General features: G+C 44.9%; 1 protein-coding gene and 1 long non-coding RNA gene across 2 annotated transcripts in view; one reads left to right on the top strand and one right to left on the bottom strand.

Annotated features, from left to right (window-relative positions):
* The window catches only part of Soat1 (sterol O-acyltransferase 1), a 42466-nt gene extending 37355 nt beyond the window's left edge, over positions 1–5111 (bottom strand). The window contains 1 exon segment of the mRNA NM_031118.1: positions 5029–5111. The gene's annotated coding sequence lies outside the window, so the exon portion shown is untranslated.
* LOC148001705 (uncharacterized) lies at positions 1319–4045 on the top strand. Its single transcript, XR_015636049.1, has 2 exons — positions 1319–1506; positions 2347–4045. It is a non-coding gene; the product is annotated as an uncharacterized LOC148001705 (long non-coding RNA).
* Positions 5112–18701: the final 13590 nt, after the last annotated feature.

The following is an 18701-nucleotide window of genomic DNA, read 5'->3' on the forward strand; positions in this document are numbered from 1 at the left end:
GACTCACACATGCATAAAGGCAAAACACTCAAACATACAATGAATCTAAAAATACACACACACATGCACATGAGCAAAGGAGGAACTTAGAAGGAACAGTTTGGTCTTGGCTACTGATGGAGATTTAAAAGTCATCTATGTAACAGTCTGAGAGGAAGCCACAGAGCATCACTCATCCCACAGAAATGATGAGAGCAGTGATAAGCAGGAATGCTGAGGATTCCTCTGAAGGAAGCGGTGGTGGTTTGAATAGGTGTGGCTCACAGTGTGTTTGAATGCTTAGCCCATAGGGAGGGCAATACTAGGAGGTGTGGCCTTCTTGGAGGAAGTGTGTAGCTGTGGAGGTGGGCTTGTAAGGTCTCCTATGCTCAAGCTATGTCCAGTGTGGTACAGTCTCCTGCTGCCTGCAGATCAAGACGGAGAACTCTCAGCTCCTTCTCTAGGACCACGTCTGTCTGCCTGCCTGCATGTTTCCCACCATGATAACACACTGAACCTCTGAACCTGTAAGCCATCCCCAGTTGAATGCTTTCCTTTGTAAGAGCTGCCTTGGTCGTGTGTGTGAGGCAATCCTCCCAAGGACTAGGATGGTCATACACCATCACGACCAGCTTGAACTACTGAGGTCCAGTCCATTTCCACCTCTGTCATCTCCATCCCAGTTAATAGGACAACAGCCATTCTAATTGCTTCACACATTTGCTACTTAAGTCAAAAGCACTACACAAGGCTGGGCATGGTGACTCGTGCCTGTATCCCAGCGCCTGGGAAGCTGAGGCAGGAAAGCCGCCGTGAGTTTGGGGATCTCTCTCTCTCTCTCTCTCTCACACACACACACACACACACACACACACACACACACACACACACACACCCCTCTGTGGTAGTCTCCTAACACGTTATCCCCCTACCCACCTCTAGTCTTACTGATTTTCTTCTCCCTCTCAAATACAGCACTGGAATTACTGGTGTGAGAGTAGGGATTGGGAGCTCAGTGTTTACTTCAATAGCAGGTTCATCCGCCTGGCTCGTGGGAGGCCCTCAGTTCAGCCTCCCAAGTTTTTTTCTTTAAAAAAAAAAAAATGTTCTCAAAGAAGGACTTAATATTCATCGTGAGGAAAATTAACTCAGAATCAAAGGGACGGCTGAGTCAAAGCAAGATCAGCAGTGCCAACAATGAGCTCACATACAAAGCCATAAGGCCTGAAGACTCACATGGCACGTGTTTATTGGAAAAATAAATAATGAGGAAAGAGATAAGGGAGATCAGATAAGTTTACAAATGATTAACTCACAGATCCCAAGTGACTACGCTAACGCAGAAAAGCTAGGTAGGGATACCATTATGTTAATTACAGGGAGAAGGAAAAATTAGAGAAAGCCTGTACTATGTGCCTGTTGGCCAGACAAGGTATAAAATGGCAGCTGAACACACCGGTCTGGACGGAAGATAGGGATCTGCGGCGCACCGGTGCACTGACAACTAAGGTTAAGGTAGCTTCCCAGGTAGGTCACCCGGGAAATAACGAGGCTACTATTTACATACCACACCATCTTAGAACACTTAAGTGCTTTCCCCAGTATTATGGGGCATTTAAAACTTTAACAGCGGGGTTGGGGATTTAGCTCAGTGGTAGAGCGCTTGCCTAGGAAGCGCAAGGCCCTGGGTTCGGTCCCCAGTCCCCAGCTCCGGAAAAAAAGAAAAAGGAAAAAAGAAAAAAAACTTTAACAGCAAAGAGATTAAGGGAGAAAAAGGAGCGCAGGATGCTGAGGGGGTGGGGATTATCCAGGGTCAGCACCATGGAAAAACTCAAAAAGCAAGCACAAAAAGAGAGGTGTGTGATGTTTTTATTTATTTGCAAGAGTTTAATAAGGATTATTAAAAAAAACAAGAAGGTGGTGCTTGGGACAGTTATTTCACAATGTGGTGACATACTAAGTGGGTGACTTACGTGCACAGTTGGTTTCAGGAAGAGCAAATGTGTTAGAGTAGGTTGCAAAATGTATTGAGGAACTGAAAACAGATCATAGGACTGAGGCCAGGCAGTTAAGGAAAATAATGACCCTCCACAGTGCTGGGCTCAAGGGGAGCTGGGCTGCTAACTCCTTTCACATTTGAATGTCTTATTTACTGTTGATTTCTCTGGATTTCTCTGTCTGTTTGGGGGTTTCTCTGTAGTTTGTTTTTTGAGACAAGTTCTCACTGTGTAGCCTTGGTTGCCCTAGAACTCAGATTTGCCTCACTCTTCCTCAAAGTGCTAGGACCATAGACCTGAACCACCACACACATTTCCACTCCATTTGCAAAGATACAGGCTTGTAAAGCAGAACTCTCCTCCTTTTTAGGTGACACAGTTGACCAGAGGGGTTGGCCAGCTGGCTTAGTGGGTGAAAATGCTTGCCACAAAAGCCTGCCATCCCAAACTGAATGGCTGGAAGCCGCGTAAGGCAGAAGGAGAAAACCAACTCCACCAAGTCGTCCTCTGCTCTTCATACTCACTACAGTGGCATGTGTATACCATCCCCACCCTAGGAGCTGCAGAAACACACTCATACACACACACAATAGTATGAAAATGTAACGCACTGATTAGACAGGAATGTAAGAAACCAATCTGTACAGGGAAGTTGTGTAATGTTCTGTGGTAAGCATCTTGTCTCCAGAAAGCAAATAAAAAAAAAAATTAGAGAAACAAAAGAATCATGTCCCAAAGAAGTGTCAACTTTAGCCTCCTGGCAGTTTTTTCATTAACAAAGATTTCCAAAGAACGTATAAAGCTCCACCACAAATAAATACTGGGTACCCACTACAGGTGAATAATTCCTACCTCACTCACCCTGAGGCTCAGCGGAGAAGAAAAAGCACTGTGGATAGAGTGGACAATCCAACCCCAAAACAGTGGGACACACCCAGAATCCTAGCATTGGGGGTGTGGGGGTGTTGAGGAAGGAGAAGCAGGAGTTTAAGATCATTCTCAGCTCTGCAGTGTTAGAACAGCCTGGGCTACAAAAGGGTAGGGAAAGAGGGGAAGGGAGGGAGGAGGGGGTGGGGATTAACAATCCAAAACATGGCTGGGGATTTAGCTCAGTGGTAGAGCACCTATCTAGGAAGCGCAAGGCCCTGGGTTCGGTCCCCAGCTCCGAAAAAAAGAACCAAAAAAAAAAAAAAAAAAATCCAAAACATAATGTGTTTTCTTCCCTCCAAAAATGGTTTTTTAGGAGGTGCTTTGGGGGGGGGGGGCAGTTGGAGGGTTGTTTTGTTTTTATTTTTATTTTTCAAGACAAGGTTTCTCTGTATAGCCTTGGCTCTCCTAGAACTCATTCTACAGACCAGGCTGGCCTAGAACTCTGATCTGATTGCCTCTGCGACCCTGAGCCACCACTGGGCAACCCTACAACTTTTTCATGTAACTAACAAGACTGAAGAATATAAGAACTAGGGCAAATTTTATTTATATCTGCGTTTACTTACAAGTGATTTAAATATAACTAGTTATCCAACATGAAAAAAAAAAATCCCAAGAGTCCTGTCTGACAAATGGAACTTCCATAGGAAACAGGCACTCCTAGGCTAATGCCTAAAGATAATGTCTTTTTCTCAAAGTTCCTCCAACTCTTTAGTTCTATTCCTACAAGGTACTGGGCCTGACACTGAGAAGACACGGAAAAGATAGACCAACCTCGTGAAATCCACTATAAAAGAATTAAAGCATCTACTTACAACCGATGATTAACTGCTGGTAAGGAGACTTACAGAGTGCTAATAGGTTTATACTGACCAGTGGTTCCCACAGGAAAGTGATCTTTGGTTTGAGGAATGCTTGGTTGGGGGGAGGGGGGAGGGAAGAGGGGAGGAGGGGGATAAGGCCCGGGGGCAATGGTCCAGGAGATAAGAGAAAGCTTTTCAAGGACAAGAAAGGAAGCTGAAGGGGTTGGGGATTTAGCTCAGTGGTAGAGCGCTTGCCTAGGAAGCGTAAGGCCCTGGGTTCGATCCCCAGCTCCGAAAAAAAGAGCCAAAAAAAAAAAAAAAAAAAAAAAAAGGAAAGGAAGCTGAAGCCTGGAAAACCAGCCTAGGCTTGAAGATAATAGGCGCTCAGGCGCCCAGTAGCTTGGTCTGAGTCCTGAAAGAACGTGAAACCCCTGACCGGTTCCAAGCACGTGACAGGCTAAGCCGTGTGCTCCTCCACGTTTACTCCGCTAGCCCTTCACAGCATCGGAGTTCTTTGCAAGCCTCACTCCCGTGCTGCCTGAACTAGCTTTTAAAAAACAAGTCATCTATATTTCCCAGTTGAAAGCAAACAAAAGAAAAGAAAATATTCAAGTTGGATTCTGAATTCTTGAAGAAGGCAAGAAGTTTGGGGGGGGGGGGGGACAGTGGCAACTACTTACATATTATAGTGACCAAGGAGTTTTAGAGTTCTATACAAAATGCAGAAAATGGAGCTTACAGTATTTTCTCCCAAATAACCGCTGAAATATATCTTAAGTTACATGCCTACTAGCACTTAAGATCAAAGACAGAAATTTAATTCCCTCCAGCTACTTACAAACAGAATATCAGCTTGCCGACAGGTTTCGGCGCCCCTGGCCCATATGGAGTCTGGTGTCTGGTAATGCCATCTTTCCCTCATATATACACCTCCCCCGCCCACATCAGAAAAAAACTGACTTCCAGAGCGCATTTTTTGAGTCGCTTTTCAAAGAATGCGATGACTTCTAATTCTCAACTTTCTTCGCTACTGACTGGCTTCCGAGACGCCACATGATTCGGAGGGGACTGCAAGCCATCACTGGTAATGAAAAGGCTGCCAGTCATCCGATGCATCGGATGGCTGCGGGTAACTTTCCCGCTCTCCCTTCTAAACTCGGCGGGACCCTCCCCCGGCAGTAGGCAGCGTCCGGGCGGGACAGTCCGGCCCAGGCTAGGCCAGCAGAGCCGGAGCGGCGCCGCCACCGCAGTCCCCTTCCTCTTGGGCTCAGGGTGGACCTGGTCAGGAAAGGAGGAGGGGAGCGGAAGCTCGGGCTTACCTGCGACCCGAGGACAGCTGCAGCGGTCTAGGCGGTAGGCTGGGCGGCCGCGGGAGGGTCGCTGCGTTAGGGTGTCCCTTCGCCAGCCCGCAACGCCGCCAGCCGGGCTACGGAGGAAGATAAAGCGCAGGCCGCCACCCCCGTTCTCCGCCCCAACCTCCCAGCCCGCGGCTGCGTCACGCGCATCGCCCCGAGCTCCCGGATGCCATTGGTGGTCCTGCGGCGCCTGGCAACGCCCACTGCCACGCCCTCTCCGGGCTCTAGGGTACCCGCTGGGCTTCTCCAGCTACCTGGCTTTCTTGGCTCCACCCCAACTCTCCTCCATTGTGGCGAGTCAACTTCCTGAGAGTTTGAAAAGGCAACCAGGAGAGGTAGCATGGACAAGGAGAGTCTTACACTGACCGTTAAGGAACCGGACAGGAGCTGTGGCCGAAAACCTGTTATAAAGTCGTTTTGTGGTCTAAATTCTACTTGACTCAGTCTGTCCTTCAACAACACACAGCTTAGATAAGACAAAAGTGAGTCACTTGAAGTTATGGGACAATCAAGTAATTTAAAAAGCATCCTTGGGACTAAATAATCAAAAAAATGATACAGAGAGATTTAGGACATAGATAAAGCGTTTAGGCCTTGGACTTCTCAAAAGCAAAGATGTGAATTTAGGGTAAAGGTGAGTGAAAGAGAAAAGCTAAACGGAGAGACACTGTCGGCCTGCAAAAACAAAAAAAAAACAAAAACCAAACGTGTCAGCTAAACTGGCTCCATTAATCTTTCGGTCAATCTCTAATCTGTCCAGTTAACCATTCCTTTCCAAGTCAGATACCCTAAACAATGCCTGAGGCTTGCAAGGATTGCCTACTCTATAGAACTTTCACAAAAGGAGTTTACCTGCTGGCCCATAGCAGGCAATGCTACTCACCTCAGAGCTTGGCTCTGCACGGGTGTGCCCAGATTTCGCCCTCTCTGGGACAACCGTGATTAATGGTTCTGTCAACAGCTTGGTGATAGCATTTAGAAGTGTTCAACTGCCTTTGCTTCCTCTTAATATCTCACCAGTTAAAACATTTGGGACTAAGGAAATCACTTCTGTTGGGACTCTGATAGAGACGCTTGCTTGCTCACTTTCATTTACTCCGTTTAAAAAAAAAAAATGCAGAGCTGGGAATACCACTCCTGAGCTTGGTGACACACACGTTTAATCCTAGCACCCGGGAGGCAGAGGCTGGAGGATCTCTGAGTTGGAGGCCAGCCTAGTCCACATAGTGAGTTCCAAGACAGTCATGGCTTTGTAAAAAGACCCTGTGGAGATAGATAGATAGATAGATAGATAGATAGATAGATAGATAGATGATAGATGATAGATAGATGATAGACAGACAGATAGATGATAGACAGACAGATAGATGATAGACAGGCAGACAGACAGACAGGCAGACAGGCAGAAGGTGAAGTAGGAGAATCAGAAGTTCAATTTTTGCAGGCTGACAGTGTGTCTTCAGTCTTTGTTTCTTTGAGCTTTCTCATTCACTCACCTTTACCCCAAATCCACTCAAATCTTTGCTTTTGAGAAGTCCAAGGCCTAAACTCTTTTATCTACGTCCTAAATCTATCCAAATCATCTTTTGATTATTTAGTCCCAAGGACAATTTTTAGATGACTTGAATGCCCCATTAACTTCAAGGCATGCATCCAAGGCACAACCATGAATTAAAGACTGAAGCAGCCGCTGCACTTGCAAGTGTGTTGCAAGTCTGTGTTTCTAGTGGGGAAGAAAAAGAAGACAATTGCAAGGAGCTTTAAGTGTTAGGAAAAAAATACAGAGTGGTCAGGAAAAGATGTAAAACAATGCCATAATTAATTTTAAAGGTTTCCCAGGTTTTCATAAAGTAGTACAGAGAGTTGGATGACACGAATTACACACGATTAACCACTTAAGTTTTGTAAAGACAAAGGAAAGGTTGATTTTCTGAGGTGGTCTGAACTAAGACCTAAATTAAGGAAGAATTAGTAATCCCAGCCATAGGAAGGAAGAACATTCTAGACAGGAGACAATGAATGGGATGAGCCTGATACTGAAGGACTTTGGCTGGTCTGAGGAGCCTGGAGCACACTTGGGGGGAGGGGGAAGGACACAGAGGTTGGGACCTTGAGCAGGAGCCCAATCCTGTTGTTTGGATTCTTATTCATAAGTTCAAAGGAAAGAAGATAAAGAGTTCTTGGGGGAAGGGAAGGAATTGAACGGCAGCCTCACTGTAACTCATTCATCCACCTGCCTCAGCTGGTACTGAAGGCCCAGACCACCTTAGCCAACCTGGGCTTGTTGTTTGTTTGTGTGTATTTTCTTGTTTGTTTTCATCTAGGGCTTTCCTTTTTTTTTTTCTTTCCTATTTTATAAAGAATATAGAGAATGAACTCTGCAGAATGGTAGAAGTGGAACAACGAGAAACAAGATAATAGAGATGTTCTTGGCCAAGCACATGGGGTAGATCATAGTCGTTACCTGGATTAGGGTGCTTACTGTAGAAATCAAAGGTGAGAGAGTTCAGGGTACTTCCCTGAGGTGCAGAAGTGAAGAAACATGGACACAAGGTAACTACAGGTCATTTCTTTGAGCAACAAGGAGGGTGTCAATATCATCTAGTGCAGAGGTGAGGAGAGGCACTCCAGAGTACCCTCCAAACTGACCCATAAAAATCTCACATCATCTAATCCTGACATTGGGGCTTAGTTAAATGCTACTCATTTCATCATAATCCGAAACAAAACAAAGCACCCAAATTAAAACAAAAGCAAAAGCCACCAAAACATTTACAGAACTTGCAGCCAGTTGATTGAGACCGTCTATGGGGAAGAGAGCTAACCAAGCCATTTGAAAACTGTGGGACAAATGTTACAAGAAAAAGATGTTTAAGGCAGTACCCACCTCATAGGGTCATTGTATTTAATAAGTCCATGTTTTCAAAGCTTTCTGTTACCACCCATTGTCTCTGTTGCTGCTCTTCTGGATGTAGTAAGACCAGACAAACTAGAATAGAGGGGAGGAAGAATGGAGAAGAGGCATCCTGAGCTTAACTTCCTAACTAGTGGAAGGGTTGTCACGGAAAGGAAGGAGGAATTTTCAAAAGAAAGGGAAAACAAGGTCTAAATTCAGAAGACAAAAAAAAAAAAAAAAAAAGCCAGGTCCAAGGAGCACAGAGGTAGCAGGGTATCCTTAACTACAGGGCACTTCCTGAGACACAAGAAGAGATAACGCTGAGTTAGCAAGCCAGAGTGTCTGAGCCATCCTCATTCAGAATCCCATAGACTGGGGAGCCAGTGATAGATGCCAAGTAGGAGAAACTCATGACTTAGAAGCCATTACTGGACAGAGGTGCAGTTGGAGGTGGGTAGGCTAATTAGAAGGGTGATGTGAAATATAGGTGAGATGCTAAAGAGCCAGCTTAGGTAATAGGCAAGTGGGAGAGAAAGAATGAGGAGACAGATGAACGGGGAGAGGGCTGGGGAGACAGTTCAGTTGGCAGCATGACCACAGCATATAAAACATCCTGAGTTGGATCTCCAGCACCATGTCACCCAGTCAAGACGGTGCTCATGCCCAGCATTGGGGTGGAGGAAGGAAGATGAGAAATTCAAAGTTATCCCCTGCAACACAGGGACTTTGAGACCAGTCTAGCTGCCATGAGACCCTGCCTCAAAGAATAGGGAAGCTAATATTTGAACCATCTTAAAAGACAGAATAAAATAGTATTCCGGTTGTGGGAGCTAATGATGTATTCAGAATTTGCCTTAGAAAGCAGGTGGCAGGGTTCAATGCTAACAGAGGTGAGAATATGCATCCTGGAGAAGGAACAAGAAAGGCTTCACTCAGGTTAATGTTTAAGCCACATGACCCCACTCTCCTGAGACCTGAAGGGACTAAACAGAAGGCAATCAAACTAGCCTTAGGTTTTGTCTGGTTATATCAATAATGCATATTTAATACAGGCAATAAAATCAAATACAGAAAAGCACAGAGCTTAGGGATTTGGTTCACACGAGGGCTTGCCTAATAAACTCAAGGCCCTGGCTTCAGTCCCCAGAACCAAAAGGAAGGAAGGAAGGAAGGAAGGAAGGAAGGAAGGAAGGAAGGAAGAAAGGGAAAGAGCAAATATAAAAATCAGATAACATTTTAATTAGAGATGCAATTCAATTTTTATGTGGAAGAGGAGAGCAGTGGCTGAGCCTGGGCTCTGAGCCCCTTTACCAGAACATGCTGGGTTTTACAGAAAGCCAAAATAGAATTGGGACTTTAAAATTATGTGAACATAAGCAGGGCAGGTTGATGCCTGCTTTAATCCTGGTGTTCAGGATGCAGAGGCAGGTGATTCAAGACCCTGGTCTGCATAGGGAATTCCAGGCCAGCCAGGAAGTGGGAGAACCCTGTCTCAAAAAAATGTCGGACAGGGGTTGGGGATTTAGCTCAGTGGTAGAGCGCTTGCTTAGGAAGCGCAAGGCCCTGGGTTTAGTCCCCAGCTCCGACAAAAAGAACCAAAAAAAAAAAAAAAAAAAGTCGGACAGACAGACAGACAGAACAAAACAACAAAGAACTGAACTGAACGTCTTAGTTCTTCAGAAGAACACATATCCCTTAATGACACCAAATGGGAAGTAAACGGTTCTCCCAGGCCAAGCCTGTCACTGTGGTCACTAAAACATACAGAAATTAGGTTGATTAAGAATGAGGCCAGAGCCAGGCATGATGGCACACACCTTTGATTCCAGTTCTCAGAAACCTAAGGCATGAGAATTGCCATAAATTGGAGGCCAGACTGGGCTACCTAATGAGTTCCAGACCAGCCTGGGCTAGAGTGAGAACCAGTCTCCAAATAACCAAAGCAGAAAGATAAAATGTGATAGCCAAGGCCTCCAGACTGTAGACATAAATACTCACATACACTCTTTGACCCTGAAAGTTCTTGCAGGACTGCAGTTCTGTCTTGTTTACAGTGTTTGGAAACACCTAACACAACACCTGCGTGTCCCACACTAAATGCTGAATGAATGAATAAGCTGGGTGTGGTGGGTAGTTCACACCTGTAATGCCAGCAGCTCTCCAGGCTGAGCTGGAAGTCCAAAGCGGGTAACGGGCTCATTTCAATTTAGCCTGGGCTACAGGGTGAGACCCTATATCAAATAAGTAAAAAAGTAAATAAATAAATAAAAAACATAAAGCATTGGTATTTCACCTTAAAAACTAAGTCTTTGGGGCTGGGGATTTAGCTCAGTGGTAGAGCGCTTACCTAGGAAGCGCAAGGCCCTGGGTTCGGTCCCCAGCTCCGAAAAAAAGAACCAAAAAAAAAAAAAAAAAACCTAAGTCTTTGTTAATGCGTTGATGAACCAACGGAAGGCAGAGGACCCGGAATGCAGGTCAGACACAGATTTCATTCCTTCCCTCTCTTGGTGATTTTGTCATCTTGACAGTTCTGCGTCACTTGTGTTCTACAAAGAGATGACTTAACATACAAGATGGAAAAGTCATCAGTCTCTAGCCGGGCCTTTAGTCCCAGCTCTCAGGTGCAGAGGTGGGAAGATCTCTGAATTCTAGGCCAGCCTGGTTCACAAAGTGGGTTCCAGGACAGCCAGGGCTACACAGAGAAACCCTGTGTTTGGGGGTTGACGGGGGTGTAGAAAATTCCAGCAGGGAATGGAGCTACCATGAACAGCATATGTTGGTGGTAAGGGTGTGTCTGTGCGTCAAGTGACACGGTGTACCACTAGGGGGGATTTTGATAAGGAGGAGGCTGTACTTGTGAGTGGGGAGGAGGGGCTACAGGGCGTCTCTGAATTCTGCTTTCCTATCGACCTAAACCTGAGTTTATCATCTGTGACTGGAGAGATGCCTCCATTAAACGCAGCGCTGCTCTCACCAAACTCGGGAGTTTGTTTCCCAGCACCCATGTTGGATGATGGTTCATAGTACCCGAAATTCCAGCTCTTTGGGATCTGATGCCTTCCGGCCTCTGTGGACACCTGCACTCGTGTGCACACAGCCACACACAGCAAGCACTTATGCATTCACATAATTAAAAGTTAAAATAAAAAATCTTTCAAAAAGTCAAGAAAGCCAGGCATGGTAACCCAGGCCTTTAATCCCAGCAACTCAAGAGGCAGGGACAAAGTAGATCTCTGAGTTTGAGGCTAGCCCAGTCTACATAGCCAGTTCCAGGATTACACAGAGAAAGCCTGTTCAACAAAGAAACAAAGAAACAAAGAAAAAGCCAAGAAAAGGGGTTGGGGATTTAGCTCAGTGGTAGAGCGCTTGCCTAGCAAGTGCAAGGCCCTGGGTTCGGTCCCCAGCTCCGAAAAAAAGGCAAAAAAAAAAAAGAAAAGAAAAAAGAAAAAAGAAAAAAGAAAAAAAAAAAGAAAAGAAAAAAGCCAAGAAAAATCCTCAGGGCTGAGGCAATGTCTCTCACTCAACTCTTCCTCCTGTAATTCCACCCTCACTCAGAAGACAAAGATAAGGGGTCCCCAAAGCAAGCCAGACTAGCCACATTCAGAAACTCCGGATGTCATTGAAAGACCCTGCCTTATTAAAGTTCCGACATTAACCTCTGACCTCCACATACACACACGCTCTATCAATCACGCCACACAATACTACACACACACACACACACACACACACACACACACACACACACACACGGAAATGATGGGAAAAATCAGTGAAAAAATGTCAACATTTGTGCATATCTAAGACACATAAAGGATGCAAAGAGGGAAAACAAATACTACAGTGTTAAAAATGGTCACCTCAGAGGGGTTGGGGATTTAGCTCAGTGGTAGAGCGCTTGCCTAGGAACCGCAAGGCCCTGGGTTCGGTCCCCAGCTCCGAAAAAAGAACCAAAAAAAAAAAAAAAAAAAAAAAATGGTCACCTCGGAATGATACCATTTCTGGTACATTTTTCCCCCCCGCTCTTATAATTTGATATATTGTTTGAGGTTTTCTTTTTCCCAATAAGCTACTCTTATTCATCTAATAATAGAATCTGTAATTTTCATGGGATTGAAAAATCCCCACTGGGTTATGAGAAGAAAGAAAGTCCCTTCCATTAAGTTGCCCAAACATACATGTATTAGATTTCCAGAAGAGCGATAAAAAGAAAAAGGGAAATTAAAAAAACAAAAAACAAAAAACAAACAAACAAACAAAAAACAAAAAACAAAAAAACAACTTAAGCCCAAAAGACAAATTGCTGAAAGGGTGCAGGGCCGATTAGGAACCGAAACAGCCAAGATCTCCCCAGACACTGAGTAGGACACACTTAACACTGAGACACTGAGTAGGACACACTTAACACTGAGACACTGAGTAGGACACACTTAACACTGAGACATGGCACAGTCACAGTGTCAGCCTTGTAAGGCAAAACCCTGAAAGCAGCAACCTGGTGGGAGCTCTGAAAAGATGAGTAACTAACAGCTCGTCAGAAACGGCAGGACCAGAAACCCATCAGGTGGCATATTTGAGTTGCAGGAGAGTGGAGAGAACACCTGTAAACCAAAACTTTTATAGTCAAAAAAAAAAAAAAAAAAACTTCAAAGGTATGGGCATTCCCAGATTATCCAAAACTGAGACGATGGATCTATTGCTAACAGATTCACTTCACAAGTAGAGGTCTTTAGGCTGACAGTATGTGGCACTAGAGAGTAATTAAATCCACAAGAGAAGGAAAGGGGCTCGGAGGATGGCATTCTGGTCAAGGGCACAGGCTGCCCTTGCAGAAGACCTGGTTAGGTTCTCAGTGCCCATATGGCAGCTCACAACTACCTTAAACTTCAGTTCCAGGGGAGTTCACACCTTCTGGCCTACACACTCACCAGGTACACTCATGGCACACACACACATACTCATGTGCAGGCAAAACACAACACACACACACACACACACACACACACACCACCGTGATGAAGCCTTTGTGTATTTCTGTACTGATCAAAGTCAAGAAAAGACTCACAGGGGTTGGGGATTTAGCTCAGTGGTAGAGTGCTTGCCTAGCAAGCACAAGGCCCAGGGTTCCGTCCACAGCTCCAAAAAAAAAAAGAAAAGAAAAGAAAAGACTCACAGTGAGAAAAACACCATGTACATCATGCCTTGTGTGGAAGCTTTCATTTTCTCTTATTCCTTTCAAAGACATGAACAATTTCACAGTATTGAGGGGTCTTTCATCAATAATCAATGTGGGGAGGAAAGGCCTTCGCTTTGTAACAGGTCCCAAGTCCTTAATAAGCCCTGAGACCTTAGCACAACTGACTCCATGCTGTAACTACCTACATTCAGGCTGTAAAACTCAGCACATAGACAGCACTACCTACCCAAGTTAAAACAAAGGCCTAATCCATCACAATCCACAGTTCTGGGGAAGTTTCTAAGTGAACTAAGCTTGCTTTTTGGTTTCTGTAGTTCCACTTCAGGGTAACTGTTCTTGTTAACCGAATCATGTCAACCCATGACATGGTTTTTGTCCTTAAAAGCTCACCCTGAGAAAGACTTGTGGCTATGCTGAGATCCCAAACACCCAGTGTAAAGCAAGCTGACTGATAAAGACTTTCTATTGGCTTAAACCCATGTACCAGCGTTCTTCTCTAGTGGATACCCCATAATAACTTATTCTGATCCCCCACAAATACGCCAAAGAATTCAGAGTCATGAGAAGCCCTTTGTTCATAAGCAGTGCTGGAAAACCATTCCTCATTCTTATTCCCTTCAAAGAATTCACATGGGAGAGGTACCACAGATGTGCTTTCAGTGCGAGAAAGTTTAAAGGACTGATGATGCTTTTCACTAACAAAAAAAAAAAAAAAAAAAAAAAAGATTCTCACTGTGGTGGGGAGATGGCTCAGTGGTTAAAAGCATTTGTGCTCCTGCAGAAGATCAAGGCTTTATTACCAGCACCTGCATGACAGCTTGCAACTTACATAACACTATCCCCAGAGGATCTGGTACCCTCTTCCAACTTTCTCAGGTACACACATGATGCACACACACACCCACACCCCTGGCAAAACATTCATACAAAGAAAAAATAGTAACAAATCTAAAGACAATTGTTTTTTTAAGATTTATTTTTATTTATGTATGTTGGTGTGTATCTCTGTGAATGGATACAATGTGTATGCCAGTGCCAAAGAGGACCTCAGAGTCCTTAAGCCCGAAGTTACAGGCAACTGCCAGCTGTACAAGGAGTGCTGGGAATGGAACTTGGGTCCTCTGGAAGGGGAACAAGCACTTTTAACCACTGAGCCATCCCTCCAAGCCCACCAGAGCTTTAAAAAAATATTATGTTCATTTTATCTGTCTGTCTGTATAATTGTTTTGTGTGTATATATGTATATGTATGTGTACCATGTGCTTACTTGGTGCCTGTAGCTGTTAAAGTGAGCATTGGATCAGTGCAACTACACACACACACACACACACACACACAGAGGGCGGGGGAGATCATGTAATAAAACATTTAAAAGAAAGAAAAAAAAGCTAGTTCTGCAGGTACAGCTGCTTTCTGAGTTCAATCTCCAGAGCCTACGACGAAAGGAAAAGCAGACTCCCCAGTGACCTGTGACCTCCATGTGACTGCATTCATACCCACGCATAACAGCTATTTTTTTTGTTTTGTTTTGTTTTTTTCCGGAGCTGGGGACCGAACCCAGGGCCTTGCGCTTGCTAGCCAAGTGCTCTACCGCTGAGCTAAATCCCCAACCCCCAGCTATTTTTTTTTTAAAAAAATCAAGAGTGTGGACCTCTCCCATCGCGTATCTATAGATGAGATGGTTAAAAAAAATAAATAAAAATTTCAAAACATAGCTTCAGTAGCTCAAGAGCGGAGAGGGGGAGAAGCAAGCCATCCGGATAACTCAGGATAAAGATACTTGCCGCTGATTGCCGCCACACCTGAAAACGAGAGAGATTAAACCAGACATGATCAGACGACATGACGAGACCTAAGTGCGCATCATCTTCAGGAAACGTAGATGAAATTCAAAGACACACAGGCCTTTCAAAGGATAGAAATAAATACAGACTACAACAAGAGACTGTAAGGCGGAGTAGCTATAGGGAGATGGGTCGTCAGACAAAATAGACTTTAAGGAGAAACCGCAAGAGCAGCGCACGTGTTCTGGGCGACAAGTGAGCCAATGGGGCTCGACCGTTCCGCTCCTGGGAAGACCCAGGAGAACTGGAAACAAAGACCCTGAAACCTCAGGACCAGAATGTGCGCAGCTGTGTGGTGCACATCGGCAGGAAGTGGGAACGGCTCACCATGTCAAGCTGAGGAGCAGACACATGAGCGGCGTCCATACCACTCAGCAATGACAGGTACTGTGAGCTGTCGCATGCTCCACCACGGGTGAACCTTCATGCCGTGCTAATCAGGGAAAGGGCTGCCGCTAAGAACCACATGTTCTATGAGTCGTTTACTTAAAATATTCAGAAACGTTAACCAGGCTACCGGAGACAGAAAGCAGATCTGTAGTTGCCTAGAACTGGGAGGAAACAGAAGGTCGCTGTTCACAGATACCATTACTCCACGGAAGGATGAAACTCTTCTAAAATGATTGCAAGTGAAATTCCAAAACTCGGAATATATGTAAAGCCCCATGAACCTAGCCAGTGATGGTGGTGCATGTCTGTAATCCCAGCACTCGGGAGGCAGAAGCAGGCAGATCTCCGAGTGTGAAGCCAGTCTGGTCTACAGATCGAATTCTAGGACAGTCATAGAAACACAGATAAACCCTGTCTTCAAAACGAAACAAAACAAGCAAACCAGGAAACGGTGGTCTTGAAAAATGTTAGATTTATGTACTCTGTCTTATGTGCACGAGTGTTTTTGCTTACATGTATGTGTGTGCACCACAGATATGCCTGGTGTCCCTGAGGAGGTCAGGAGAAGGCCCTGAATCCCATAGGAGTAGAATTATGAATGTTTGTGAGCCATCTGTGGCATTAGAAAACAAACCCAGGGGGATTGGAGAAATGGCTCAGCGGTTAAGAGCACCGACTGCTCTTCCAGAGGTCCTGAGTGCAATTCCCAGGAACCACATGGTGGCTCACAACCATCTGTAATGGATCTGATGCCCTCTTCTGGTGTGTCTGAAGCAGCGACAGTGTAGTCATATACATTAAATAAATAAATCTTTAAAAAAAAAAACAAACAAACCCAGATCCTCTGTAAGAGCAGTAAGTACATTTAACTGCTGAGCCATCTCTCTACCTTGAAAATCTACATTTATTTGGTTAGTTGCTTTTGGTTTTGAGACAGAGTTTTTCTATGTAGCCCTAGCTGTCCTGGAATTCACTCTGTAGGCCAGATTGGCCTCAAACTCCAGAGATCTGTCTGCCTCTGCTTCCTGAGTGCTGTGGTCAAAAGTGTGTGTCCCATCTCCTTGGCTTGTGGAACCCTGTGGATGAATGTGTGCTTAGTACGTGCAAAGCACTGTGTTCAACCCTAAGCACCATAAGGGCTAAAACTATGTAATATTTATTTGCTTCCTCAGCTCCATGGTTAAAGGCACTTTTCCCCACCAGCCTGGTGACCTGAGATTTCTGGAGCCCCAGTAAAACTGGAAAGAGGGAACCAATTCCACAGAGTTATCTTCTGACCTCTACATACATGCTGTGGCACGCAAGGGAAAAAAACCGAAACAAAGCAAAGCAAAGCAAACAAACAAACAAACAAACAAAAAAACCCACCTCTCTCTCACACGTCTATGATTATATATATCCCAGCCAGGAGTGGTAATGCAAGCCTTTTGCCCCAGCACTGGGGAGGCCGAGGCAGGAGGATCTCCGTGTGTTTAAGGAAAGGCTGGTTTACAGAATGAGTTTCAGGACAGCCAGAACTACATAGTGTGACCCTGTCTCAAAACAACAAACAAACAAAAAAATCCCAACACAGCAATATGCATCTGTATTCTTTACCCTCCTCCCTCAAGATGGGAGGTGGGGGCAGTAGAGTCACTCGGAAGCTCAAGGACCAGCTACCCTGGAGTCTGGTCACAGCATGACATAAACAAGAGAGATCCCATCTCAAGAAAGTGAAAGGAGAGAATCAAGATGGATAAGTTGAACTTTGACAGGTACAATATGGCACATATGTTTCTCTCCCTCTCCCCCTTCCCCTCCCCCTCCTCCTCCCCCTCTCCGTCAACATGCATGCTCTCACCCATATGGTATCTATCACAATAATGGTAGGCAGGTCCTCAATAAACCGGTTTTGAATGTCACTAAATCACACATATAGGAAGTGGGAAGTACACCTCAGAAAGTTCTCTAAGTTTGGTGTGGTGGCACATATCTGTAATCTGGGATTGGGAGGTAGAGCCAGATGAGTACAAAGTCATCTTCAGCTAGATGTGGAAAGTTCAAACTCAGTCTGGCTACATGGGACCTTGTCTCAAAAAAAAAAAAAAAAAAGTGAAGCTTTCTAGATGTGGTATATTTAAGAAATCCAACAAGTTAAGAATGATAGCTGTTGAAATTCAAGTTTTGTATCCTCAAGACACACGATGCATATGCAACAGAGAACAGTTACCCAATGTGTAACACTGGACCTACTGTACTCTTTGGCACACAATGAAGGACTGATATAGGTGAGAGAGCCCGTAGTCAGAGCGAGACACTGGGATAACAACACATGTGTCTTGGGATGACTTTTGGAGTGTAAGGTGGGGAGACATTAAACTTCATCCCCAAAGACAAAAGCCAGTCTGCATCTTCTAATAGAGCGTCTGTTCACTAGAACCTATGACCTACTTTTCAGCTCCACTGAAGTCAAGTGATATTACCAGTAAAGGGGCAGGGGAGATGGCTCTGAGGCTAAGAACACTGGCTGTTCATTCAGAGCATCTGGGTTCCATTCCCAGAATCCACACAGTGGCTCACAACCATCTGTAACTCCAGTTTCAGGGAATGCCATCTTCTGGCCTCTTTGGGCACTACACACATGCACAGGCCTAACAACCACATACAACAACAACACACAACCACATACAACAAATATTTAAAAGGAAGCTAGTTACCACCAGAAATCCAAGTGGCAATTCTGAGTACTAATAGTATAATAGTACTAATAGACCATCTATTAGAAATCCGAAGGGTCAGTGGGTAAAGGAATTGCTATACAAACAAGAGAAGCAGAGCTTGAGTGACCCCCAGACTGACATAGACCTCTGGCACACATGGGTGAGCCTACGCACATGCACACATACAAATTTTTTTAATTATATATTTGATTAAATCTTGGTTGGCATGTTGGTCCATACCTGTGATCCCAGCACTCAGGAGGTTGAGATAAGAGGTTTTCCAAAGTTCAAGGCTACCACAAACTCCACAGTAAGTGCAAAGCAAGAGTAGGCTAGAGAACAAAGCCTGTCTTCAAACTACCCCCTCAGAAAAGTTATTTTGATGAAGATTTCCTACTAGGCTACTGGGGTTGATTAACCTGGGTCCTCTGGAAGAGCAACAAGGGCTGGGCTGGAGAGACCACTCAGTGGTCTCTCGCTATCCCAAAGAACCCTGATCCAACATGTAGCACCCACATGGCAGCTCACGACTTTCTATAACTCAGGTCCTAGGAGGTCAGTCAGAGTCTTCTGGTCTCCATGGGCTCCAGGGACACAGGCATACGTGCAGG

This window comes from Rattus norvegicus, chromosome 13 (assembly GCF_021556685.1).
Source record: "Rattus norvegicus strain SHRSP/BbbUtx chromosome 13, alternate assembly SHRSP_T2T, whole genome shotgun sequence".
NCBI classification, from domain to species: Eukaryota; Metazoa; Chordata; class Mammalia; order Rodentia; family Muridae; genus Rattus; species Rattus norvegicus.